Source organism: Lichenostomus cassidix, chromosome 4 (genome assembly GCF_008360975.1).
Source record: "Lichenostomus cassidix isolate B80296 chromosome 4, HeHo_3.0, whole genome shotgun sequence".
In the NCBI taxonomy this organism is placed as follows: Eukaryota; Metazoa; Chordata; class Aves; order Passeriformes; family Meliphagidae; genus Lichenostomus; species Lichenostomus cassidix.
Window position 1 is genome coordinate 5,945,966 of NC_139484.1, and position 26,730 is coordinate 5,972,695.

General features: G+C 37.5%; 2 long non-coding RNA genes across 2 annotated transcripts in view; both read left to right on the plus strand.

The window, feature by feature from the left end:
• The window catches only part of LOC146437735 (uncharacterized), a 30,022-nt gene extending 8,953 nt beyond the window's left edge, over positions 1-21,069 (plus strand). The window contains exons 2-4 of the long non-coding RNA XR_014851964.1: positions 1,529-1,608; positions 3,658-3,715; positions 19,872-21,069. This is a non-coding gene — a long non-coding RNA (uncharacterized LOC146437735). The remainder of the gene's footprint in view (positions 1-1,528; positions 1,609-3,657; positions 3,716-19,871) is intronic.
• Positions 21,070-21,154: 85 nt separating this feature from the next.
• On the plus strand, positions 21,155-26,445 carry LOC146437736 (uncharacterized). Its single transcript, XR_014851511.1, has 2 exons — positions 21,155-21,637; positions 23,469-26,445. It is a non-coding gene; the product is annotated as an uncharacterized LOC146437736 (long non-coding RNA).
• Positions 26,446-26,730: the final 285 nt, after the last annotated feature.

Below are 26,730 nucleotides of genomic sequence, written 5' to 3' on the forward strand. Positions count from 1 at the left end.
GACCGTGGCCCTCAAAAAAATTTTATCAATGTTTTGAATCCCCTGCTTTTCATTTCTAAGTCCCCCCACCTATTAGGCACTGATTTACCACCACAGTTCTGGGGGTTTTGGGGTTTATTCAGCTTTGACAGGCTGAATTACACCAATTCCTCGGACAGTTTTCTAGGTTTGGGATTTGATGAAGCAGCAGTGTGTTCTGCTGGCTTCAGGACTGTGCTGTGGCATCATGTTTGTGCCTCCTTAAGGGTGAATGATAGTGATCTATCCTTGCTCCATGGCTCCAAGCTTCCTCTTCTGCATTGGATTCCAGCATTTGCTATGTCTTATTGTGCTTTAAATAAAGATCACACAATACTGCCTAAGCAGAAGGGGTGAGCTGAGGTTACTCAGCCAACCTTGATTTTTTCATTCCCCCCTCCCGTTTTCTAACTTGTGAAACTTTTCCTTTGCAGTTCTGTAAATGTTATTTTAATGTAATTTGTGCCTAACATATATATTATAGATAAGTCTATCTAATAAGCAGTTTGAAATAATATATGTAGATTTTTCTATTTTATATTCTTTTCTGTAAGTCAGCAGAGTAGAATTCATTAACTTGATATGGATCTTTTTCAGTCTTTTCAGTAACCATTCAACAAGGAATGGACTTAGGAGTATATTTATATGGTAAATGAACTGATACTGCTTACTTTAATAGAAAGTTCATCTTTTAAACACTTTTCCATATATACACATTTGGCTCTTTTGGAAAGGGACTTGTAATCCAATCTTCTTTCTTCTCATTTTAGCAGAATTATTACTTAAAAAACTAACACAGATTAGTTGCAAGTATTAACAGAAGACAATTTATTTATTTGTGTAGTATTTGAAGTATACTTGAGCAAACTATTTATTACAAAGAGTGACATTTATTATAATACTATAAATAGTGAAGACTATTGAGTTGTGGTGGGTTTTTTCTTTGGTTGGTTTGGGGTTTTTAAGGGGGAAATATTCAAATAGAAATTATGCAGTGAATCCATACAAAAAACCTGTTTGATGGAGAGATGTAGTACTGCTGGATGAAGTTTTTGCTTTTCTGAGGGTGATAACACAGCATGTAGCAGATAACTGACTAATGGAGGTTTGCCACTCAAGTAACTCAATCAAAAATGTAATTTAGCTTGAAACTCTCATGGAAACAGCTATGACTCTTGTATCTGTCCCAATTAAATACAGCGTGATGATGATTGCAGATGTGTTACTAATAAGGTTGTTAGGAGAATTTCTGATAAAGCTTTGGATGGGGATGCTAATGGGAAAATGTAAGTTTTGAATATTCTGAATTAAAAAAGAAAACCACTGACTACACAGGATATTTAAAACAATTTTCAAAGGGACAGTCTCCTTATTCAGAACGCTTTTCATTTTGAATATATTTAATCCACTGTAAGGCAGATTGGGGTGTGGGGTTTTTCGACCTATTTTCTTTTAGACTCATTCATGAAATCATCAGATTCTAAACTGGGTTCATTGATTTTAATTCTAGAACAATTATCTCAAGATCATCATCATAGCAACTGTGCCACCTTCAGCTGCCTGTGGAACATTTTCAAGCTGGTGCTGCTGGTGAGTCTCACAAAGCAGAAAGAACACCATCCACTTACTTTAAGTAAGACCAGTACACTTAGCTTAACAAAACTGGCAGTTATTTGAAGCATAAAAAGAATCCTTGGCAGGATTCAAGCCCTTCTCCTGGCATTGGAGTGGCTTACAAAAGGAGTAAGCCACTTGTGTAAAGGAGTGTGTCAGGGGTAGATGTTCACCAAGTGATACCAGCCTGAAGAAGCTGGAAATATGCATAACTTCTGGCATGCTTTCCCAAGCATTAGATGTCTCTCAGAGCAAAGCTATCAGAAATACTTTTCCCTGTACTGCACCAAAAGCCCCCTGTGGATACTCCATGGACAAAATCAGATAGCCACTAGCATGACCCTCTATAATTAATTTATGAAGGTAAAATGAGTCCACCTGCCAGAAGAACGGTATCTCAGGAAAGGAAGACTGCATCTCTGATCTTTCAGCCCTGCTCCTTGCGGAATAACTACCAAAAATAAGTATATTCATAGCTAACATTCACAGCTGTACTTGACATTAAAAACCATGGAGATATTGGCTCCCTGCTATCTGCCTTTTCTCTCCAGGCAGCACCTCTGCCTGACCTCTCTGTCCCACCAGACCTACTGAATTAATTGCTACTTTGCTTGCCGGTGTTTCCCTCTGCTCTGCTGCTAACAACCACCATTTTCTTTCAAATTGGTTAAATAATTATCATAATTATTCTCAGTTTGGAGTTTATTGGTTTTATTTTAGGTCTAAAGAAGGACTCGTATGCCCCAAAAGCTTGTCTGTTACACCCAGTAAGTGCAACAAAAAAAAGGAGATAAAAAGTCCTCACAAAGTTTCACTTTTCCTGAAGAGTAAATGGAATATGTGTTTCCACAAAATTACCTCTTAAAGTGCACTTCTATAAAATGAGTATTCCCTATCTTTGAAAATTCATCACAGTTTCACTGTATTCAGTTAAATACTTTGTACAAAACACAAATCACTTTCTGGTTGAAAAGATTTGATGATGAAAACTCACTTGATGTTTCTACGACAGATTGCAGAAACTTTATGATGTTGCTATTTTTTATGTCTTTTTTGTTGTTGTTTACAGATAAAATAAACTCCACGTTACAGCTGAAATGAGCAAAAATATTTGTGAGAAGTTTTGACAGGGTAAATACACTTGTGATTGAAGAAGTGTAGGTGTCCACACATCTCTTTTAATTTTCTAATATTGTCTGTCAATTAGGATGATGTGCATCTTTCAAATACATAGTTTACTTCAATGTTTGGTTTTTATTGTGTATATATATGTGTATATATATGGTCATCATGTTTCATGCTTATTATAAAAAATCTTATATTGTCAAAAGAGGAGCCCAGTTACAAGTGAAGCTGGGAAATTAGTGTTACTCCAGGTCATGATTTAACAATCTAATGGTCTGATTTATTAGTTGCAATAATATATATTAATAATTCAGATTAATATAGGAAAAAAATCATAATGCGGTTATATTGCCGTTATTTCAGGGGAAATAAAACATCCTTTCTAGAAACCTTCTGGGTCCAAAGACTGGTAGCTTCAGCCTTCCTGAAAGAAAGAGATGAACTCAGGATGAGCTATCAGCATCCTGAAGTCCTCACTGGGGGACATACAGGGACTCTTAGGGAGTTTCTTCCCTTAATTGGAGAAGAAAGATGCTGGTAGTCCTGTCCTTCATGGACTTTATTTTTGGAAGTTTTTTGAATGTAGCTTACATGCTCTCTCTTGTCATTTGTCCCTAACCATTCACTTTTTGTAGTAAAGCTGGGTTTACCTGAACAATGAAGGACTGGAATGCTGCAGTGACCTCTGAATTACAGCTGTGGTTTCTGTCAGAACTCCTGCACCTCTGGTACTGCTCTGCACACACACATCCTTCTGCACTAATTTTATTCTAGAAACATGAATAGCTGCTCATTATCACTGTAAACCAAAGGAAATCTGAAACAAATGTAGTTGGTGGTTAGCTGACCACTAGCAACTGCCATCAGAAATACTAACTTTTAAATTTATTTTTTTTTCAGGCTAAAATCAGCTCAAGCGAATATAACCCATACAAGTCCTGAGACCCTGAACTGTCAGGTGAGTGGCCTTTAGTAATGGAAAAATTGTTTTGTTTATGATAAAGTCGTTGGAAAATTTAACCAAGCCAAAGCAAAATAACACTGCAGCAATGAGGTGACCTCCTGTGAACTGCCTGTAGAGCAGACATCAAACTCTGCTGTTGTTCATGGCTTGCCAATGAAAAAAAATTGGATTTTATCATATCTTCCATGTAGTTCCCTTATCATATTGTGATGGTGATTGCTAGTATACATTTAATGGATGTGTGGAAAGTATTTTAAAAAACCGAGTTCACTTCTAAGTATAGAAGCTTATGAAAAACTTCTTCAGCAGTGAAAAAACAGCTGCCAGGAGTGTCTTGGGTAAGAACTGGTTAAACACTGGTTGGTTTTAAACACTGACCTTGCTTGTTGAAAGAAGTTGACAAAGAATTAAAAAAAAAAAAAAAAACCAAAAGAGAAAACAAAACCCAAAAATCCACCAATACTTTCTTACCCCAGAAAATGAAATCCCAAACCCAACAGAACTTCCAGAAGAGTTTAAATGCTGGGTTTGGTGATATTAGAGGCCTTTTCCAACCTGATTGATTCTGCGATATGATGACATCAGTGGGCTAAAAGCAGATAACTTTTAAATCATTTTCAGTTTTCTGCTACTACTTCCTGTCTGTAGAACTAACCTCTCATGTATGATATGATGCTTAAGCAGTCTTTGTGTCAGAGAGGGACCTTCAACGCGATCATTTACAAGATATAGCCTAATTATTAGGTGGGATGTGAAGGGAGGCAGTTGTGTTTTTTAGCAACCATGGAGTGAATGGGAATGAAAAGTAGGTAGTGACAGCTTTGGTCTTTCATAAAAGTAAATTCTTATGGTTTTGATAGCCCAAAGACAGCTGTGCTATAGCTTAAATGGATCTTGAGAATGAGAATAGCAAGAGCTGCATGACCGCAGTTATAATATTTCCATTTTTTTTCATTACCCCCAGGTAAAGTGCATTTGAAACAAACCACCTTGAGATTGCAACAGAAAAATACCATTTGTTGTCTCTGGGTCCTCAGCAGATCTGCTGGTATCAAGCACAGAAGACATGCTGTGCTGTCATTCCTTACCGTCTGTCTCATACCATTAGTGTCTTAAAAGAATTTCTCTGGCAAAATAAACTGTAATTGCAGCTGTTCAGTGCCCACCTGAGAAAATTACTTTTACTATTTAGACTGAATGGATCAAAAAGGTTCAGCACATTCTTTTTCTACCAAGACATGTATCAGAACAAGACCTACAAAGTAAAGGAACAGGCAGGAATAGCATCTCATAGTACATTTATATTTAAACCTGTCTGGTTTTTTTCCCTTTAAACCTATTAATCTCCTCGGTTCTTATGTACTTTCTTTGTATCTCTCTCCTTTCTCTTCTTCAGTGCTGTTGTGTGACTTCCAGATTTTCTTAATACCAGTTTAACATCAATGAGTCAGAATTCATTTTTATTTCCTTAATAAAGACCTTGTTTTCAAGTGTTCTCAGCATTACAAATTAGAGTCACATTTTCGCAGATGCTGAGATTCCTCAGCTTTCCGTGCCCTGGTTTTGAAAATATTTTAAATGCCTGTGTGGTTTGCCTTGGAGTGTAAATCTGTCCCTCAAAGGAGGTTCTTGAAATTGAGCATTCCCATTAGCGGCTGTTTCAAGGCCAGCTTTAACGAAGATGTTCCTTTCACAGAGGTTTTAAAAGAAAATGCCACAGAAATATGAAAGCTTTCTTCTAATCGTTAAAAAAAAAAAAAATCTAGCAAGTAGCCATGAACTGAAAGACTTTAACTGCTTCCCCTCCACCTCCACCTCCCCTGCTCTAAGAAACACAGCTATTCCCTGAGAAACTTTGTAGCTGGGAGCCCATTTACAGCAATACTTTCAGCCACTCCTAATGACCATTCAGAGCAGCAATGTAATAATGGTTTCCAGAAGGAGATGTGTTTGGGCTCCCAAACCTGCAGAGGGATAGTCCTTTGAGAAAAGCAGAACTCTGGTCTCCTAACGTGTTGGCTGAGTATGGGAGAAACCACACTAGTTCTAATTTACACTGCCAAAGCAAGAAGTCAGGGCATTGAGGGTGAAATAGCAGTATTTTGGGAAAGCCTGATTTCCATACCATTGTGGAAAGGGAAAATGGATACAAAATATTCATGTCAGTAGTGACTGATTTCCTTTCCCCTTTCTGAGGCAGAGAAAGATCAAAACCCCCGAGGGAGGCCAAAAAGCAGATTTCAGCCCTATTTTGATATTTCCCCTCATGGCTGGAGGAGAGAGGAGGAGCTGCAGAGATGGAGGGCTGTTGTTTTGCTGTGTTTGCTCTTTGGGCAGCATGGCTGAGAGGCTTCAGTGTGCCATTTGCCATCTGAGCAGGATAAAATGTGTGTTTTGGGGAAGGTAGGACTAGGCCAGAGCTGCACGTGCAGCGATGGTGCATCCTCACTCAAGGATAGACAAAGAATCATAGAATCACAGAATGGTTTGGGTTGGAAAGGGACCTTCAAAGGTCAGCCAGTCCAGCCCCCTGCCAACCTTTCACTAGACCACGTTGCTCCAAGCCCCATCCAATGTGGCCTTGAGCACTTCCAGGGTGGAGCACCCATGCTTCCTCTGAGCAACCTGTGCCAGCGTCTCACCACCCTAGCAGAGAAGAATTTCTTCCCAATATCCGACATAACCTACCCACTGACAGTTTAAAGCCATTCCCCCTTGTTCTGTCATTACATGCCCTTGTAAAAAGTCCCTCTGCAGCTCTGTTGTAGCTCCCTTCAGGTGCTGGCAGATGCTACAGCATCTCCCCATGATCTTCTCTTCTCTTCTCTTCTCTTCTCTTCTCTTCTTTTCTCTTCTCTGAACAGTCCTTCAGCTCTCAGCCTGTCTTCCCAGGACAGGTGTTCCATCCCTCTGCCCATTCCTGTGTCCCTCCTCTGGAGCTGCTCCCACAGGCCCACACCCTCCCTGTTCTGAGGAGCCCAGAGCTGGCTGCAGAGCTCCAGATGCTGTGGCACTTTGCAGGCTGGCAGGCAACTCGCGTGGTAGCCCAGTGCTGGCCCCGTCAGCATGTCAGCCTGGCACAAGTCATAGGATCACCTGGTTGTCAGCCTGGCTGGCTCTGGGTTTTGTTGTGGGTATTTTGCATTTTCTTTGTTGAGGCTGAAATTCTTCCTCTGAAACGCCTGGCTGCTGAGCTCTGTGTCCCAGCTGGCCAGAGGCAAAGTCAACCTCTTATTACCTGGCAATGAGCTATGTTAACATCTTATTAGAGTTGAAAAACACCCAGATGATTGCACATCCACAGCTTTCCCTTGCTCTATTAGTTATTGTGTCATGGCATGAAACATGAGAGTCTCTGCCCCTTGAAGGATCTTGGAGTAGTATTTTTCACATGCATAAAAATATGCTAGAAAATTACTCTGTCATAGTTTACATAATTCTGAGCAAGCTGGAATCAACTGCCAAAGCCTACATGCCTTGTGCAACTTTAAGTTGCCCTAGGACGTCGGAAATGTTTTTATGGGGATTGGAAACACGACAAAGGGGCTGAGGAGGGACCAGAAGCCTTGTGGGAAGGCAGTGGAGTCTAGGCAGGGAGCCCAAATTGCGCAAGAAATGGAACCACATACTTGGCTTTTGTCAACCAAATCCCACCCTAGGTGAGCACACAAACACTACAGCATAAACACAAACATTGTTGTAAACTCATGTTAGTTCTGATGCAAAACAACAGAAATTAATCTTCCTTATTTTCTGATGAAAGCACCGAGACACCAGGGGAATTTGCCACATGTAAAAGCACTACGAGACACAGTCCTCACCACAGTTTATTTTAGCAGTCCGAGTTGCTTCTCACTGTAGACTCTGAAAAGCTATTATTTCCCAAATGTATCCAAAATAAGTCCGAGCATGTTTGCCTCTAATGCAACAAGGTGAAGTTAATTACAGGAAGCTTTAGAAGTGCAGAGCTCATGTGCTGCTGACACAGCAGGGGTGGGTCGGTCTGAAGGGAAGGGGAGAGGCAAGGACAATCCCAGTGTGGGAACCACCTTCACAACAAAACCTGAGACTTCAAAGCAGGTGAAAAAAAAACCCAACCAACCCCCTGTAAGACTTCTAAAATGTTAAAATAAATGAAGTGAAAACAACGTGCCCATTTACATTTCTTTGTTCTTATTTACGGTTTAACTTAATGTCAGGAGATTGCCAAAGTTCCAGCATCAGCAGCTGTGCTCACCAGCTCCAACAAGATTTAGAAAAAAGAAAAGAAAGAAGAAAAGCAGTTTATATTCTGTGAATTACCTGTGCTCAGGTGCAGCTTGCGTATTGGGGTGTTGATGGATGCAATAGGGAGTTGCTTTTAAGCAGAGCTGCTGCTTGAGATGTGTGTCCCAAATTGGAGAGCTGGTTTTGGACCCAAAACTGCTGAATGCTTCAGTGCTAATCATTTGTGTCTTGTACAGAACCAAACCCATGGTTAATGTGGTATAAAATTGATGAAATGTGTCCTCTCCCCTAGCTTTTACTACTTTAATAGAGATTTAGTATACTTTTAAATAATAGTTTTATCAGCAGAGATCAGCGAAATTCCCATGACATACTCAGCCTCTTTAATTTTGGACTACAACCAACTTCAGTAGGAGTGTTTTTTACCAGAACTTCCAAATTTCTTTTAAACACAATATTTGAGGTTAAGATTGTATAATTAGCAGTCAAACATTTTTTATTTGTACTATTTATTATGCCAAATACACAGAGTAATGTTTTTAATATCCAGCTGTTCTTCAATTTATTCTTGACTAGTTTAATGGGGTCTGTTGTATTTTGTTAGTATGGAATCATTAGCTAAGAACTTTTTAAAAAGTAATTTTCAGGTAGGCTAATCTACTAAATTCAGATATTCTTTATAAAAGAGCTGCATTTTATTCCTTTTATATGATATTCCACCATAAATTAAGATGAAGCCTGTTGGTCTGCAGCTCCTTTCCTGATATTTTTTCATGTTTGAAAAACAACCTACTTTTTATTTTTATTTTTATTTTTATTTTTATTTTTATTTTTATTTTTATTTTTATTTTTATTTTTATTTATATGAATGACATTTATATTCACTTTTATTGGTGAGGACTTAACATCATCCAGTGCAAAAGAAAAATGAAAAAATATATTCTTGACCACCTATACATAAGTTTTGAATTTCAGGGTCATTTTCTTTAAATATTCTTATATGAATCACCTCCATTTATACTGATAATAAAATGCTTTCTGATGTTCTCAGACTCAAAAATTTATGAAAATAAAGCCATGATGCAGACACAAAAGCACATGTTTCTGAAACTGGAACATTTTGTACCATTACTTGAGATAAAGGTCTTAGTTCAAATTTAAAATATTGCTGAAATAACTTGTTGAGGAAGTCATTTTGGGATTTTACAGTTAACTACAATCGAATAAAACCTGTTCCTATGAACAGCAATATTTTAAGTATTTTAAAATGCTGCAACTTTAAATAAATTGATGACCAGTGAGATCATCCCTAGACATTCAATAGCAATGGTGTTACAGGAGTGGCACTGAGACAGTAATTGTGATATCATCATACAGACAAGCAAAGTGTTCTCTGTATGACTCATTGCTGTTTTTTACAGAAGCCTCAGCTTCAGAAAAGAGTGTGTGTGAGATGATTGGTTTGGCGAATGAGCACAGAAAACAGAGAGACAGAAGTATTATAAAAAAATCCATGTAATTTCTAATTTTTTTTTTATTTTAAGTCTCAAGACACTCCCTGAGATCCAGAATTAGGACAAACTGAACACATAACACAGTAATTTTTCTGGTTCAGCTCTTCCAAGCTCTTCCAAGCTCTTCCGAGTGAGTTTTCAGTCATGCTCATGGATGGCATTTACTTAATGCTTATTCTCCAGTCCTACACAGTTTAACTCAAGAACCTGATGGCAAAGGAGACGTGGCAATTGAGTTGCTTAAGGAGGATTTATGTGTTTCATAAATATGTTTATATGTTGTAGTAAATACTTAGCTTTCATATTCTAATTACTTCTTCTCTTAAAGCTGCTGTTAGAAAATCAGTTGGTAATTATGATGTTGAGCCATTGTTCTGGTTTGTTTTCTTTTTGGTGCCATCTCTCCCAACTCTACAGGGATATATATATGTATATATACACATTATATATGTATGAAACATGGCTTTTCAATTTAGGTGTATATATATATGTATTATACGTATGAAATATTTTAATTTTTTGTTACAATCATCACGCAAATTATTGTGCTTATTGCATGTCACAGCTCACTGAACCGGAAAGAGAGGTGATTTTGTCATTTGGAGTTGCCCTTGGTTTATTACCTCACAGTGCAGAGTGCTCACAAGGAGTATGTGTGGCTTCCTGGGGTGGGAAAAGAGTGAACCAGACAGACTTTTTGGGTAACAGCAGAATCTGAAGAATCTACTCAGGCCTGTCCTCCTTCACCATGAGTTAATTTTGAATGCTTTCAAAAGTAATGCAGAAGAGCCCTGACTGTGCAGCTTATGTGGCTCAAAACTGTTATTATTTATTTTAATCCTGTGTATTATCCTGAATGCCTTCTAAAGGCTACCCCATCTCTGCAACTGCACTGCATTCATCATGCAGCTCTTCTGCTACAGGGAGAACTGACAGATTGGATTTTTCCACCATTTTCTTCCATAGAAAATCTGAACAATAATCTTGTACTTGCCTAGGTAATAGTGTATGATTTTTTCCCAGACACTTAAGCTGCTATAAATCAAGTAAGAGCATGTATGTCAGAGGAAGACATAACCCTTTATTTATGAATGTGTTAGGGAACTGTGAGAAAGGATATTGATTCTGATTTTATACAGGGAACTAGTGAGAATAACCAGTCAATGCATCATAGGGAGAACTTAACATTATTATGAAATATTTAGGTTGTAAGGAAGTATAAAAATTAAGCAAACTTCCAACGGACAACAGCAGTATGATTTTTACTGGAGAGAAGATGAAGAGCAGAGATTGGTGATTAAAAAAAAGAAAGTGCAGGAGAAACTAATATATCATGGAGACTGTTGCATAAAGGCCCTGTCCATTGATATATTTTGATTAGAATATTTTGACTAAAAGAGCACAAAGCTGACCAGCTATTTTCCAAAATGTCTTCTATGGCATGCAAACCTGCATTTTGTTTAGCTCAAGCACTGCAAGGTGCCCTGAACTGTGAGAAATTAATAAATAATTGCAAAAATCATTAATTTGGTCATTAAATGTAGTACAAGTGAAGAAAAAATGCATATTAATATAACATGGATTCAGGAAAAAAAAAAAAAAAACAACATCTAAGCCAAACACCAAGATATTGACAATTATTAAAAAGAATCATCTCCAATTATTTTTTTCTTTAGTTTGTTCTTACTGTACTGCTGCTCTTTTCAAGTTCGGTTTGTTAAAATCTTGGAGCAGGTTAGGTGTTTTGTTAGATCTGATTGTCTTTTATTAAGCACTAATTACATGTACTTGAAATGCCTTTATGGTTGATGGTACTGAGAGTAAAAATACCCTATGATAGCCTCAGATAACCAAATTATGCACGTGTGGCCTACTTGCATTCCACCTGCTGGAGCATTGGAACAGATATCTGCCAAGGGAAAAGAAAGCATGTGTTCTACAAGGCAGAGTTCATTGGAGTCTTTCAAAATGGTATAAAAAGGGAGTCATGGAGTGTTTGACCATGGTAACTTTATGTATGCAAATAGTATAATTGGCAAAATAATACAGCTTAAGTGCATGTTGTTTGCTACTACAATTGGCCGACAATTGTCTGAGGATTTTGGTGTTGACGTGGTGCCCTCTCCATAGCTCTGAAATTTATGCCCCAAAAGCATAGTGTACAATAAAGGGCTTACGAGTGTTTTCCTAATTTGACTGCAGAGTTCAACACTGTAAAAGAAAGTTTCTGCTTCAACAGCAAAATCATAGAATCACAGGATGGTTTGGGCTGGAAGGAACCTCAGACCCCACCTGACTGCCATGAGCAAGGACAACTTCCACTAGACCAGGTTGGCTCACCACCCTCACAGCAAAGAGTTCCTTCCTAATATCTAACCTAAACCTGCCATCTTTCAGTTTACAGCCATTCCCCCTTGTGCTACCACAACATGCCCTTGTAAAAGTCCCTTTCCAGCTCCCTCCTGGCCCCTTTAGGTACTGGAAGGTGCTCTGTGGTCTCCCCAGAGCCTTTTCTCCAGATTCAACAGCCCCAGCTGCCTCTGAGTCTCTTCATAGGAGAAGCTCTCCAGGCCTTTCATCACTTTGGTGGCAATTCCTTGGGATTTGCTCCAACAGGTCCTGATGCTTGCTGATATTTCTGTGATCACAGAATGGTTAAAGTTGGAAGAGCCCACAGTGTGTGCATCAGTTTCTGCCCATTGCCTCCTGCCCTATTGCCTGGCACTACCAAGAAGAGCCTGGTCCGTTGTCTTGACGCTCTCTTAGATTCCTGTAGACATTGTTGTAAGAATATGTTAAAAGGAAGTTCTGCTATTCTAATTCATGAAGTTTAGTAGCAGCCTTTATCTTCAGCCATCATTTCTCAAGGCTGGGCAGGCCCAGCTCCCTCAGGCTTTTCTTGTAAGAGAGATACTCCAGTCCTTCCATCATCTTCATAGGCCTTTGCTGGGACTCTTCCAGGAGCTCCATGGAATAGGCCAGAACTGGTCACAGTGCTCCAGATGCAGCCTCACAAGGGCTGATCCTCTAATTGTTGAGCTGTTTAAGGAATCCTGTTTGTGCTTTTCAAAGACTAACCTTAGCACCCCAAAGTACCTCCACAGACTGGTGTTAGCCTGGAAGGAAAAACATCACAATTCTCCTTTGCTCTGCATTTGACTATGAATCTCGTGGCTCAGCTGTGTCACAAACAGGGGGGAGGAGATGCCCATGATGGTGTGCCCTGCTCATCCAAAACATGACCTTATTTTTGTCAGAACAAACTGCTTTGCTCATGGCCTGTTTAGCTGAAGTAAACACTTGATTTTAATGGGATTTAAATGTGTGCTTAAACACTTTGAACTGAGCCTTAAAAACAGCAGCTGCACCTGATCTCAGATAATTCTAGTCAGTCTGCTGACTGCTTGTCTTCAGTATCTGCTCCAAGGGATAATGAGTCCTGTTAAAAGAAAGCTTTGTTAAAAAAAAATAAAAACAATGAATGCGAACCTTTTGGTCTTTGCCCAACACTTCTAAAGGGCAGAAAAGGAAAGTTTAAAAAATGAGATGAACCAAGAGGGTTGAGTACTGATCTGGGAATTTTGTGATGTGTGCTCAGGATCTGATATCTCAAATGTCTTATCAGAGTTCATGATCAAAGAAGTTCAGTTTTACTGTGAAAGGTAGAGACATTGAAGATGTTTGCCACAATCATTTTAGGAGGGCTGATGCAGAGAAAAGGGTAGAAAACTTCCAAAAGTTGAACTTCAGAATAAATAGCTAGAATCTAAAGGAAAATATGAATTTCACTATGAGTTTTTTTAGACAGGGCTACTTCTTCCTGTAATATTTACCTGGGACAAGAGCTGATTCAACAGAAAATTACTCTGTTGTCATTTTTGTTTTAACTAACCACTGTTAGAAAGACTTTTAATGTTTCTATTGAAGAAAAAATAACATTTTGCAATAGAAAATATCCTAAAGTGGGTTTAGAAATTTTAAATGCAAAATTTCCAGAAATATTCCACATTAAAGATAAGACTTTGAGATAAGGGGTTTAGGCCCAATTTGGATTATTTTTCCAAGCAGAATATCCTCAGGGCTTTATGAAAACCATCAAATTTTCCTTCCTCTTACATTACGTTGATGTGTGAAAAAAAACATGTTGTGACTTGGAGAAAATAATTGCTGTTAAACAAGATCATTATTAACTATAGGATTTCATAATAAAAGGTCTTCCTGAAGTGGTGTTCTAGCAGCGCTATCCTGTATTTGTTATGCACTTCACCAGTTTGTTAATGTTAATTCTAATGACTGTGTTTGGTCTTTAAATTAATAACAGTATAAATGGAAAGGAGAGAGAGATGCATTTTGTAACAGTTTGAATAAATAAACATAAAATATTATTTGAGATATTAGGTATAGATCTAAGAAAAAAATTTTACCTAAAAAGTGTATTTATCTCACTATTTTCCATTAAAATGATGCAAAAACTAAAATAAAGTAAATGTGGTTTTGCTGCCAAAGCTGAAGTTTCAGTTTTGCATTAACATGTACAAAATTTGTAAAAATATGTTAAAAGAAAGGTCTGCAACCATAATTCATGAAGTTTAATAGTAGCCTCAATCTCCAGTCATGAGTATTCCATTTGCACAGTGAAAGAATCACTTGATGGAGTTACAGTCCGGAAACTGAAATAACTTCAGAAAATAAAAATGTCAATATCTTTGTTTGTCAACAGAATGTGATAGACATCAAAGAGAGAAAAAATATGTAAAAAGAGAATAGGTCATGTAGGAAGTTTACCAGTGTTATCACAGGAGGTAGGTTGCAAGAAACATGCAAATATTAAACAAGTCAGCTCCCCATCTCTGAGCTCTGGAGAACTTTGGTCTCTTCTCTTGACATTGGATGTGTGATTGGATGTCACACCAGGCTGGCTGGTGTGAGCTTTGCCCTGGGATGTCCTTGAGCAATGATCAAGCATCAGGCCAGAACCAGACTAGTTCATCCATGTAACTGCAGGGAGCACTGCAGTGCTGGAAATCTGATAAAAGGGAACTTGGAGATGAGGTTCTGGCAGTTCAGAGTTATTTAAGCATCCGTGAATCTTTAAACAAGAACAGCAGTCATTAAAATGAAAACATAAAGTCCTAAACTGAGCAATAACATTTTGCTACTTTGCATTTCCCTGTTCTCTCAAAATAATGTGCTGTGATGTTTATTACAAGAGTATCCTGCTTTTTTGTGCTCTTCTTCTGCCCCACTAGCTCTATACTAGTATTGACAGGAAGGAAGAGTGGGGGATGAGAAGTGCTTGGGTGCAATTTTCAAAGTTGATAGGGAGGTTCGTTGCCTTGTTGTCCTCAATTTTATTTTCAGAGATCTTAAAGGTGGCCTTGAAAATGTTTTTCCTTTCTAGCAGACCTAGAACTGTGCAATTGTTGAGTGCATGCTATTACTAAAGTTCAAAGTGAAATACCAGACACTAGATATGTAATTCCTAATATTTATTATAAGCAATGCCATAGCCAGGCACATTTACCCACAAATGCTGTGACAAAAATTAAGGGGAAAAATTAGTAAATGCCACTGCCCATATTTACTGAAACAACACAAAACGTAATTCTGTGACTTGATTTACCTATTTTTATGTCTGAATTTTGATTCTATATATATTCTGTTTCCTCTGAATTTGGCTACTAAATGGATTCCAAATACTTTGCACAAACTTTTTCATATGCCCTTAGGTTTGATGGGGATCAGGTTGACAGTGGCTCATGACTGTCTTGTTCATTATTTCAATCTCAGAATTCTAGAACACCACATGCAAAGAAGACCTCAAGGATTATTGCATCCAACCTTTCTGGTTTGGGGTTTTTTTTAATTTTTCTTTTTATTATAGATAGAATGTATTTGTATTCCACAATTGGTACTTCACTATTTGATATGGAGAACAGCACACAGGGACTTGATTGCAAGGTTTCCCTGGAGAATTGGGAATTCCAGCTGGCAAGGCCATCAGGACAGGGCATTCCCTCCTGTCCACCCACTCCTTTCTGGAAGAAACGCCACAGTGACATACAGCATCATTGTTTGATTGTCACAGCAGCAGAAAAGAGGTCCTAATCATGATCTGGAGTGTTTCAAGACTGTTTAGGGCTTGGTACAGAAACGTTGTTATGTTTGGGTTGACCCTGCTGGCTTGGATTAACCCCTTTGGGCTTCCCTCTGCTGCCTTGGACTTCTGGAGCCTTGAATGGACATCAACAGCCTTGAGGAGAGACAGCCTTTTGCTTCTTGATGTGTTTTCACTCCCCTCACTGGTGGAGGTAGTTTTGTGCTATAAAATCATGAGCTTTTCTCACAGCAGCAATGAAGGGAAAGGCATCAGCCAGGTTCACTCTCTGTTTCGAAAGAGAAACTCAAGTTATTGTCACAGACCAGTATCACCAAGGTAAAGACAAGTCTGGGGAATCCAAATAAATCTGTTCAATCCAAACTGGAATTTCAGCTCAGGCTATAGGGATATAAACTGTCAAATGCAATGGATCAGGCCTGTCATTTGTTCCATCAAAACCAAAAATAAAGCACATTTTTTGTCCCAATATTCAGTTTCAAGCTGTTTCTGGTAGTGTCAAGAAAAATCAGAAAGCAAAGGTTTTATTATGATACATTTGAGGTGTGACTGATCGAGTAATCAATGTATTTGAGTTCTTTGTCACATAACAACAAAAAGATAATATAATGAACTTCTTAAAAATTGTATTTCTTGAAAGGATGAAAGTATGTAATTAAAAATTGATTGGTGTAGCAATGACTTTAAACTGAGGGTTCAAAACGTAATGGTTGAAAATTAGTTTTTAGGCTATCCAGTAATCACAAAATAAGAGGAAATTATACACACAGTCTCAGTTTGCAACAGCAGCCCTTTGATGGCCAGGAGGCAACGAAAACATGTAAAGTCCAATGAGTTAATAGCAATCAAAGTTCAGCATTTCCCATGAAGTCTTCTGGTGGAATAATAATTATAAATATGATCATTTAGTTAGGCTGTTCTGGGTTTTCCAGTGAGGCACAAAAACCAGCTGTGACATGAGCCATACTTACCATTACCATTATTCTGCTGGACCATTATTCTCAGTCCTCTGGTCACTGTAGTATCTCAATGCTTCAATAAATCTGAAATAATCTCCTAGATCTAGTTCTACATCCTTGTCAGTAGAAGAAATTACTGGATTATTTCATTGATTGCCCTTTATTTTGCATGTTCAGAGGGAAAATTGCTGTATTTAAGTGATGTATGATTCTTATTACTAGTTTTGATTACAGTTTCTTAAATGAGAGAACTCTTTTTTTAAGAGAGATTTGGAGGGAAAATATTATCTATATTTTTAAAGAAAATGCATTCTTAACTTCTTTGAGTTAGACGTATTTTCATTCCTTTTTCCAATGTCAGAAAGAAAAGGTGATTAAAAAAGCCACCAGGGAAAATAAACCCAACCCAACTCAATTATCTCAAACGTGGAATTGTTTGTATATTTTGTTCAGAACATATTGGGTGATAAGTTTAATTCGTTGTGAGAACCAGAATAATTTGGATTTTATTGTAAAAGCAATGGAGTTTTTTTGTTCCTTCTGCCTTGGAGAGGATGAATACCAGAGTAGACCATTTTCACCAGTCAAAGCTGATTTTTCCATTCAAATTCTGCATATACACATGCAAGGTAAGAAGCCATCTAAAACTGGGTGCCTGCAGAAAACTGATGGAGATGAAGGAGTTGAGTTGTTTTATATTTAGCACCTAACATTTGTGAGTCTTCATGCTTGATGAACTTGCATGAGGTTTTGAAATGTAACAAATCTCTGCCCAAAATTAAGTTATGCTTTTATAAATGTCATTCTAGCAAGGAGCAAAAGCAACTAACATAATTTATTTTCCATATTTCATCACAGGAGATGATTTTTCTTCATTGAATTTTTATCTGTGCTAAGGAGCTTTATTTTTTAACTGACTCAGTACTCTGGTTTTATTGTGCAGATAAAGGAGTTTGGTTTGTGCAGCAAAAGCATTATTCATTTTATTTCAGAGGTAATTTTAAAATATGGACTGCATGTTAATATAGTCTATTCATTCCAAATGACACATAAAGCAGGCTTATCTTGACTTAGTTTTAAATGGTGTAACATAGTGTGCATGCTTTCTTCATTGTTATATTGGTAGCATACTCTACCCATTTTTTTTTACGTCATCTGATATATATTCCTTTTTTTCCCCTCTGCCTAATTCATTGTTTTATGTTAAATAGTGTGCTCTGGTATTTTTCTCCCCAGATCTTTTATGCATTATTTCTCACTTTTAAAAGGTTATATGGTCTGATTCTTGGCTATTTTAATTTACTTCTCGTGTGCTAAATATGGATTGGTCCTGAACTTTAGGCTGCTAAAACTTTGGACTGGAATTTTTCATTTAAATAAAAGTAGGTAAGGAGTGACACTAAGTAGTTGAGACACTCACTTAAAATAAGTTAGATTAATGGAAAATTAGAGTTGTCTGAATTGAAAATGAGCAGAAATACAAGGGTTTTGCTGAGATTTGTAACCCATACAGATTTTAATACTTTTTCAAATAGTAGAATGTAATATGCAGGCAATTCATTGAATGCTATGAAAAAAAAAGGTACTTTCATCATCTTATTTGCTCATCTAATTAAAAATAAATTGCAGTGGGATATCTGAGGATTCTACAGATATACCAAAAATAAAATCAGAACTGCGAGGGAAATTAAGATCAATCATTGTGTGTTCCTCCTACCTCAGAAATGATGTGCTATATGTGATCACCAGTCAACAGCCTAATAACCTTCACACACTTCTTTATAACCTTGGAATTTTATTAGAATGTGTAATACATCTTGAGATATGTAAGGCATGTTTAATTGTACTCGCTCACACCTTTTAATAAGATGAAGCTTCTTAGCCATTCATTTTTATTTGTTATTAAAGTGGTAGGACTGCTGAATTAATGGAGGTTAATAAAAAATCCCTAATGCCTTAGTCAAACTTTGCCAGTCCTAGGGAGGAAGAATTGATTTAAGTTGTGTTTGCTATAGATACAGATAAACTCCATAAAGGGCACATTTTCATATTCCTACCTATGAATAAATTATTTTAAAGAGAACAAATGATTTAGGCTGTTATCTCTGCTGGGTATCTGTGATCATGTGGGACATAATGAGCTCTTTCTCATGCAGGCTGTACACTGAGGCATCACAGAAGACACAGCAGGAATTTGGGACTCAGTTTCTGATGTGCTGGAAATGTGATGTTGTTACTTTGAGGGCTCTTCTAACCACATACAAGATTCACTAAACATCACCACAGTTAATTTGGGGTCACTGTTAAAAATCCTTTTAGGCCATAGTTTTAATTTCCTATCAATTCATTTTTGCCAACAAGATTTGGATGCTTTGAATTGATAGGCTTTCTTGGATAAATGGTAACTTAAATTTCTTTAATCAAATGTATTATACTAGAACATTCAAATGTTCTCGTGTGTGTGCTTCTGGAGTGCTTAAAGCTCTTTCTGACAACAGAGAGAGTGTTTTCTGACATAGCATCATATTTTGTAATCACATACACCACTATCTCCCATATCAGGTCAGAAGAAAGGCTTATGTAGTTTGATTTCCATGTTTACCAGAGAATAGACACAAAAAAGGGGGAAAAAAGGAAAAGGAGGGCATGTTAAAAGTGACCTTTTCCTCTTTTGCAGTCCTTTCCAGTTTCTTTCTAGTCTTTTCCCTCTGCCCTGCCTTGTGCCAGCAGAGAGCACAGGATCCCTGCTTTTGCTGGTGTGTGTCTGTGAGTGAGCTCAGACCTAGAGAGGGAAAAGCCAAGTGCTGCAGCTGGTGTACTGTGAGATTGCATGTTTCACATCCCAGCAATGAGTGTGTTTACCTAGCTCTGTCAGGGCCAGTGGGTAAAGATTTATTCCTGGAAATCCTAAAATAGGGAATTTGCTTCATTTGCAGAGCATATGCCTGGTAAATTGATATAGGCTTGAAAAGAGAATTAGTGTTGAGTACATGAAAATGGATGATAATTTAGCTCAGTTCAGTTCTTTAGCAATATAGCGATACACAAACCCTTAGCTCTCCTGTTCTGCTTTTCCCTCTCCTACAGCTACCTCCAGCTCCCAAACTCTTCCTCTTACTCCCACATGAGCAGAAACCATTTGAAAGAAGGCTTTTAGCAGCATGTCTGCACGCTGTTGTGAGTCAGGGAGGATGGGAGGCACATTGCTCTAACTCCACCTCTGTGTCTAAGTTGAGTGCAGATGCCAAATAACTCAGGTGCAAAGGTCTGGGAGAGATTTCAGAAGAGATATCAACATTTTTGGCGTCTCATATCAACGTGCTTTTTTGCAGCTGTTCTGAACAAGGGGATATTTTGAATCCACACCATCATTTGATGAAGAGGCACCTGAATACCCAGAGCAGAAGCTGCTGGGTGAGACAGGACATGCATTTGGTCTTGGAGTTTGGCGTGTTTGACTCACACCCAGCTGAGGTGTCTCATCCATAGGAATGCTGTTCTTTCCCTCTTTATACTCCTGCAGGTTTCAGCTTTTCCCTAGGGTAATGGAGTAGAGAAAACTGGGAACGGGAACAACTGTGGGATGCTGCTTAGCTGTTGTTTAGTTCAGCACAAATAGGTACCAAATTACATAGGTGTGAAATGTCCCATTCGGTTGCAACGTGGTGAATATCCTGCTACTGATTGTTGAGCTTGATCTAAACACATTCGCGTTGTTCCTATTAATTTTCTTTATTTCTAGAAGGCAAAGGTGATATTAGCATTTAAATGAAAAAATATTTGTTTTTCTGATTCTGTATTATTTACTGTTCTGCGGACCCATTTAAAACTACTCATTTGTTTTTCTTCATTTGGTCTGTAATTTTCTGAACCAACTTTTATTCTCTAATGTTTGCCCTTTACACACAGACTTTGCCCTCAAATGCAGAGCCTCATCAAAAGCACTTTCCAAAGTGGAAATAACTTTGTCACTTCATTAGAAAAAGAGGAATTGTGTTCTGAAACAATTCTTCATTTAATCTTCGAGATTATAATCACCTTTCATCCTTAGATATCCTTTTGTTTTCTGGCTGAAATCTTCAATGATATTCTCTTGAAAAGAAATGCACTTTCTAGTGCCTGGCTCAGTGTTGAGTTTGGGTTGCTTGCCCAATCTTAATATAATACCTAATTTGTAGGTTGTGTAACCTATTAAAAAAAGGTGCTAAAAATGAAAATAAAAAGCAGCTTCAAGCAAAGATGATCTAACATTACATGACGATTATCATTTTACCATTAGAAGAATCATTACTGCCTCTACTTTGTTGAAAGACAGAAAATGTGATTCTTTGCTGTTGTTGTAGTTTGCTCTCCTGTAACAAGTGCTCTATTTTGAAAATATTTTAGTCAGCTTTTGGTGCAGAGCCTAAGGTTTCCTAGTCAAAACATAAAGATGGACCTGTTCCATGTCTGGGCTGAAATTTGAAGCTCAGCTTGATATATTGCTTTGAACGTGACAAGAAAATTAAAACACAAAAAGCTTGAAGTACAGAAGAGTTTTAGAATGAGATGTATAATAAAAATATAATATATTGGTATAACATATGTAGGTAAGTTATCCCTAAATATGTCTGCACTTAAAAAATATATGAAGTACACATCAGACATCTCCTTGCAAATCTATATGATGCTGTAAACAATATATTATTCCACACATTTTGGCCAGATTTTCCTTGTACAGAACCTGAAGAGTACATGTTAAATTATATAAAAGTTCACATCGGGTTACATAATCATTTGCACCACAAAATAATTCTACACCACAAAATGCATTTCAAAGTCATTTTCTTCAACAATGTAGATTAGAGGATCAGAGCTGCTCAGCAAGTCCCAGTCATCCTGTGCAGCACATTCCACATCAAAAACAGGTTGGGGAGTCTTGTGTGGGCTTTTTTCTTTTCAGTTTTGCTTTGAACAGTTGAGGTGAAAACCTTGTCCTTTTGAAGTCATCATCAGGAGTTAATCCAGCATGAAAATTGAGTCTGCAAAGATTGGATCCCAACAGACTAGGGATTTGTGTCTCCCTCACAAGCCAGATCCTTCAGCTTTTGTAGATTGGGTATATATAAGTCTTTTTATTGTTCTTTCTTTCTTTCTTTCTTTCTTTCTTTCTTTCTCTCTCTCTCTCTCTCTCTTGCTCTCTTCCTTTCTTTTCCTTCCTTCCTTCCTTCCTTCCTTCCTTCCTTCCTTCCTTCCTTCCTTCCTTCCTTCCTTCCTTCCTTCCTTCCTTCCTTCCTTCCTTCCTTCCTTCCCTCTTTCAGAGAGGATAGAAACCTTTTATAACACTAAACAAGAAGTATTTAAAAGTCGTATTTTTTCTCTGGCATATGTCTCCTTTAATTTTTAAATATTTTCTTTGACATGTTCTCAGTGTGATACTTCATGGAAGAATAAAACTTCCATGTGTTCTGCTGTTTTGTTCCCCATTTTCCTTGTCTGAACACAATGACTAATGATATCTAAAGAAAACTAAATATTAAAAGGAGAGCAAGTACATTTAAAAGGATATATACACAAAGAGCAGAACATCAGATTTATCACAATCTCCTAATTATGATGAATGACAGAATGCTGTTAGACTGCACTTGTCAGCATGAGTTTGCTTGCACTCATGAAGTTTTAATGTAATATCAGTTTGGTGAATAACAATAATAGTAGTCTGGTATTTTCATTGTTTAAAGCATGCTACCCACAAAGAGAAACATTTCATTTCAGCTCATGCTTATAAGGCACAATTAGATAGTCAGATGCTCTCATGTTGTGGTAACAGGGAGAGTATGGCCTTGGCTTAACTCTTTGTATTGTATGAAACCAGCTGGAGCAAACCAATGGCTTCTTTCTGAAAAGCATAAATTAAACTGAGCCTCCAGTTGTGCTCTAGCAGTGCTGGGCTTTACAGACCACAGAAGCAGAAGGTGATGGAATGTAGAAAGTCTGGTATCTGGGAAATGTATCCTTTGCTGATGGCAATCACAGCTGATAGAGGTTTGCAGGCAGCTCAGGGAATATTAGGCATGAGAAGGGGAAGACACTAGTTCACTCTGAAGTGTTTGTTGTTCTACAGGAGCAATACAAAGAGGAAAAAATGCTGGTTTGTGTAAAGTAAGTTGTATATGTGGTTTTACCTGCAGTGTGCTGTCATTTTGGGCAGATTAGGACAAAAAAATGAATACGAATTAAAAGTGAAATGGAAAAATGTCACAGCTACCAACAAGAGACTACATGTACAGTATTAATCCCTTGACAGAGGACAACTCCAGCTCTTCTATCTTTATATTTCACTCATGTTGTTCCTTATTGTTCTGCCTCCTCTGCATGCTAGAATGGAAAGGATTTATTTTCCTGACTCACTCTATCAAGGACCTGGGGTTACTATGGAATTATTGCCTGCAGTGGTCCCACAGTACAGCAGAAAGGTTTTGTCCAAGTTGATCTTTTGAATTCTTGGTGAGGAGAAAGCAAAAATCCGCTCCCAACCCAGCCAAATTTCTGAGCAGTCAATGAGCAAAAATAAACCACAGTCAAAAATTCCATTGCCACCCCAGGTTTGATTAAAGCAATGCACATGATAGCTTCCAAAATGCATACCCACTGTACTCCCCAAAAATAAAATTATCAGAGAGAGGAAGGGGGAATTCAGATAGGAGAAAGGAGAGAAGGGTAAAGCAGAACTTTCATTATTTGCAGAAAATGCAAAAAACTTTCTGCAGAGAATATCAGCGAGCTCGTATCATGGCTGGGAACCCAGCCAAGGAGAATCCAAATCTCTGAGAGTTCCCTGACTATAGAAAGACAATAAGAAAATAGAAGATGAGGAAACTGTTATAGGAATAAAAAAATTGGAGTGTTTTTCTTGATGTGTAGTGTCTTTTTTTTCTTTCTCTCTGCAGCCAGCAAGCAGGTTGCCCCTACTTCTGAGGCCATGGTGGAAAAACATAGAAAGCACAGCCATAAACACAGCATTTCTTTGACTGATATCCTTTCTTATATGATGAGAAATCAGGTTTTTTTCAATGAAAAATGCCTCAAATTCTTCATAAGCTTATGGTTGTGGAAATGGAGCCCCAGGAGAACACTTTGGACTGAAAATGATGAGGAATTTGTCAGGAAGCACAGATAACTCTTACTGCTGTTGAAGATACACTTGATATTATCAGTCTTGTAACATCTGTGCTTGTTTTATGTTGAAACAAGTGCTTTCCCTCTCTCACTTTTGCAATGTGTTTAATTATTTTAGTGAATATTAACCCAGTATATTCATTGTCTTCGCCTATGGCTTGTTTTTTTCTGCAATTTCATCTGATTATTGCTGCTTGAGTTCTGCTTCCTGTGATGCCAGATCCTTTTTAGCTGTCCAGGTTTATTTCTAGAGTAAAACTGTCAATGTATTTTATTTACAAGTTTTGACCTTACTGAATAAGTAGTGCCTAATAAAAATGGTTTTTTTTTTATGGGAGAGATCATCAACAGTGACAACCTGGCTAGGATTTTTTTCCTAAATCCATATATTTTTTTTTCTATTGGCCTACTTATAAAAAGGATTAATGTCTGTTTATGAACCTACTCTACATAATAATAACACTTTTCAGTACCATAAGCCACATAAAATCCAAACACAAGTATAACTCTACCAGCAAATAACAAAGGAAAGAAACTCTTCTTTCACGGAAGTTCATATGAGACTTCTCATGAATCCATATTGCATTTGTTTATAGAAAAAAACCCCAAAAAACTGCACACCCTCCCTGTCCCTTTAACTAACCAAAATCTCAAGGCTTCCATGTGCAAAGCAGCAAAAAATGGGATTATTGAAAATATACCTGGGTTTCTATGTGTCATGTTTTCTTCGATAAAAATCAAATCTTATTTTAGCAATATATTAAGACAGAAAATATGTATTGTTCTCTTGCTAAGGATTTGTTTGAACGCAACTAGACTTTTGATAAAAATTATAGGTTTTTCAGGAAAATAAACCAGAAAAACCTTGTGAAAAAGCTATCTTTACTTCCACTTACAGTAACGGAAACCACTACTGTATGCACAGAAAAAATCCATTTTTCTCCATATGTTTTACAAATAAATCTTTGTCTAAGTTTAGTGTGGAGAATCTTGTTTCTAAAGTAAAGATCCCATTGGCTATATTTATGTAATGCTTGGCAATTATTTGTTTTGTAATATAAGTTACTTCAGAGGATTTGGTCTCATTGATTTTTGTCATGTACAAAATAGTATTTGCACTGATAAGGATGGTGAAATATTCTACAATCAATTTCCAAACTCTAGACCCAGCCTATTTCACAAAATATCTTCATGCCTTCACAAAACTTATTTTTCACTAGAAAGCAGAGGCTTAAATTGGCAGTTTAAAGGGCAGCTGCTACCTAAAAATATTTAGTAGCAAGAGAACTACAACACAGTCACTGAATGGAGGAACACTCAGCAACATGTAGCAGCATCTTTGTAAATTGTTTCTTTTCTTTCATATCCTATATACCTCCATTTTTCCCTCATCCCCCACATGGAAATCTGATTTTGCTTAAATACAAATGGTATTATTATTATTATTTATATTTTAATTACTCCTGTTTGGTCTCACATTTGTTGTCTCCTTCAGCAATTCCTGCTGTCTGTTTTCAGCCTTATGATTTAAGCATCCGAAAGACTTTTCTTCATGAGCTATCAAAATTGATAAGCTTGACAAGAGTGGAGGATTCTGGCAAATTTGGTCAGAGCATGCTGTGTGTTAGTAACAAAAGGCAATTTTCTCTGCCGTTCTTACAGTTTTTATTTCACCATATTTTATGCAGGGATTTAGTCTGGGCTTTCTTTACATCATTGCAAAGGTTAATGGCAAAGGAAAGGACACTAAAATGGAAAAAAATGGTAAAATATAAGAAGAACAAATCTCTTGAAAATGAAGTAGAAAATGTAGTATTAAATGTAAGAAAAAGAGGTGGTTAGAGACCTTTTTGTGGTGGACAAAAAGCCCCAAAAAACCTTTCCATTGCTGCTGTCACACTTTGTTGTGCGTGGGAATGAAGAGCAAGAAAAAAACAATACTCCTTGAAGTGCTCCATGTTTGTTTTCTTATTTTTAAAGCAATTCTGCTTTTCTGTTGTCATTTCTAAGTAATAACTGCTTGCAAAGGAACGCTTCTCAGCCACAAATATCAAGGTACCTAAAACAGACATTAGTTTTTCCTTTCTATATATGAGCAGCCTGAGAAGCGGAGAAGTAACAATTCTCTCATAAAGTGACCTGCAGAGTCAGTGCTGGAATCAAGAAGACAATCAGCCAGGACATCTGGGAAGATATATTTATATAGAAAGAAAACAAAACAAAACCATGGGGAAATGGGATTGGAAGGAAGCCAATTTTTTTCATTCTTTCATAGAAAATGAAGTGGCCAAAATAGAGAAAATCAAATACTTTCTGGACAGCCTGGACAGGAATCACCTTTTCTTTCTGAATTTGTAAAGCATCCAGCTCAACAGTCTTGCCCCACCTGCACAATCCTTGGCTGTGATGGGGACATTTGGGGACTCCTTCCAGTGCCACTGCCTCCAACTCCAGTTGTGCTGTTTTGAAGGGTTCAAGTCAATGGCTTACTCTTATTTGAAAGTAATTGTGTATTTAATAGATGAACTTTGGGAAACACTGCCTGCCATGAAAAATTAAGTAGGTGTTTTAGAGACTGGTGGATGGCGGCCAAAATATTTGGCATCTGCGAGAGTTATAAATTTTCTTTTGATGTGTCTTTGGTGGATGATAGGCAATAGTAGTGGTTGACTTGGATCCAGCAGAACTTTGACATTAGAGTAATTGATCTGCTTCAATAATAATAAAAAATGACTGTCTTTTTTAAAAGTTTTTGAGTACTCAGGATGTCTCCTGTTTTGTGGTGGGTGAATGCTCCCCAAACATTTGTGTGACTAGGCGGATTAGAGGTTTAAACTAAGGAAGGAAAGATGCCTGAGAATTAAGGGATGACATTTGAGACTTCTTCTAGCCATGCTATAGAGGGCCAGTACAACATTTGCCATGACAAATGTATGTAAATTAAAACAGAAAATATAAATATTAATACATCAGCAACATAAGAATTGGGATTTTTTTCACTTCAGGCAATGAAATTGATTCCAAAAGCTGAAA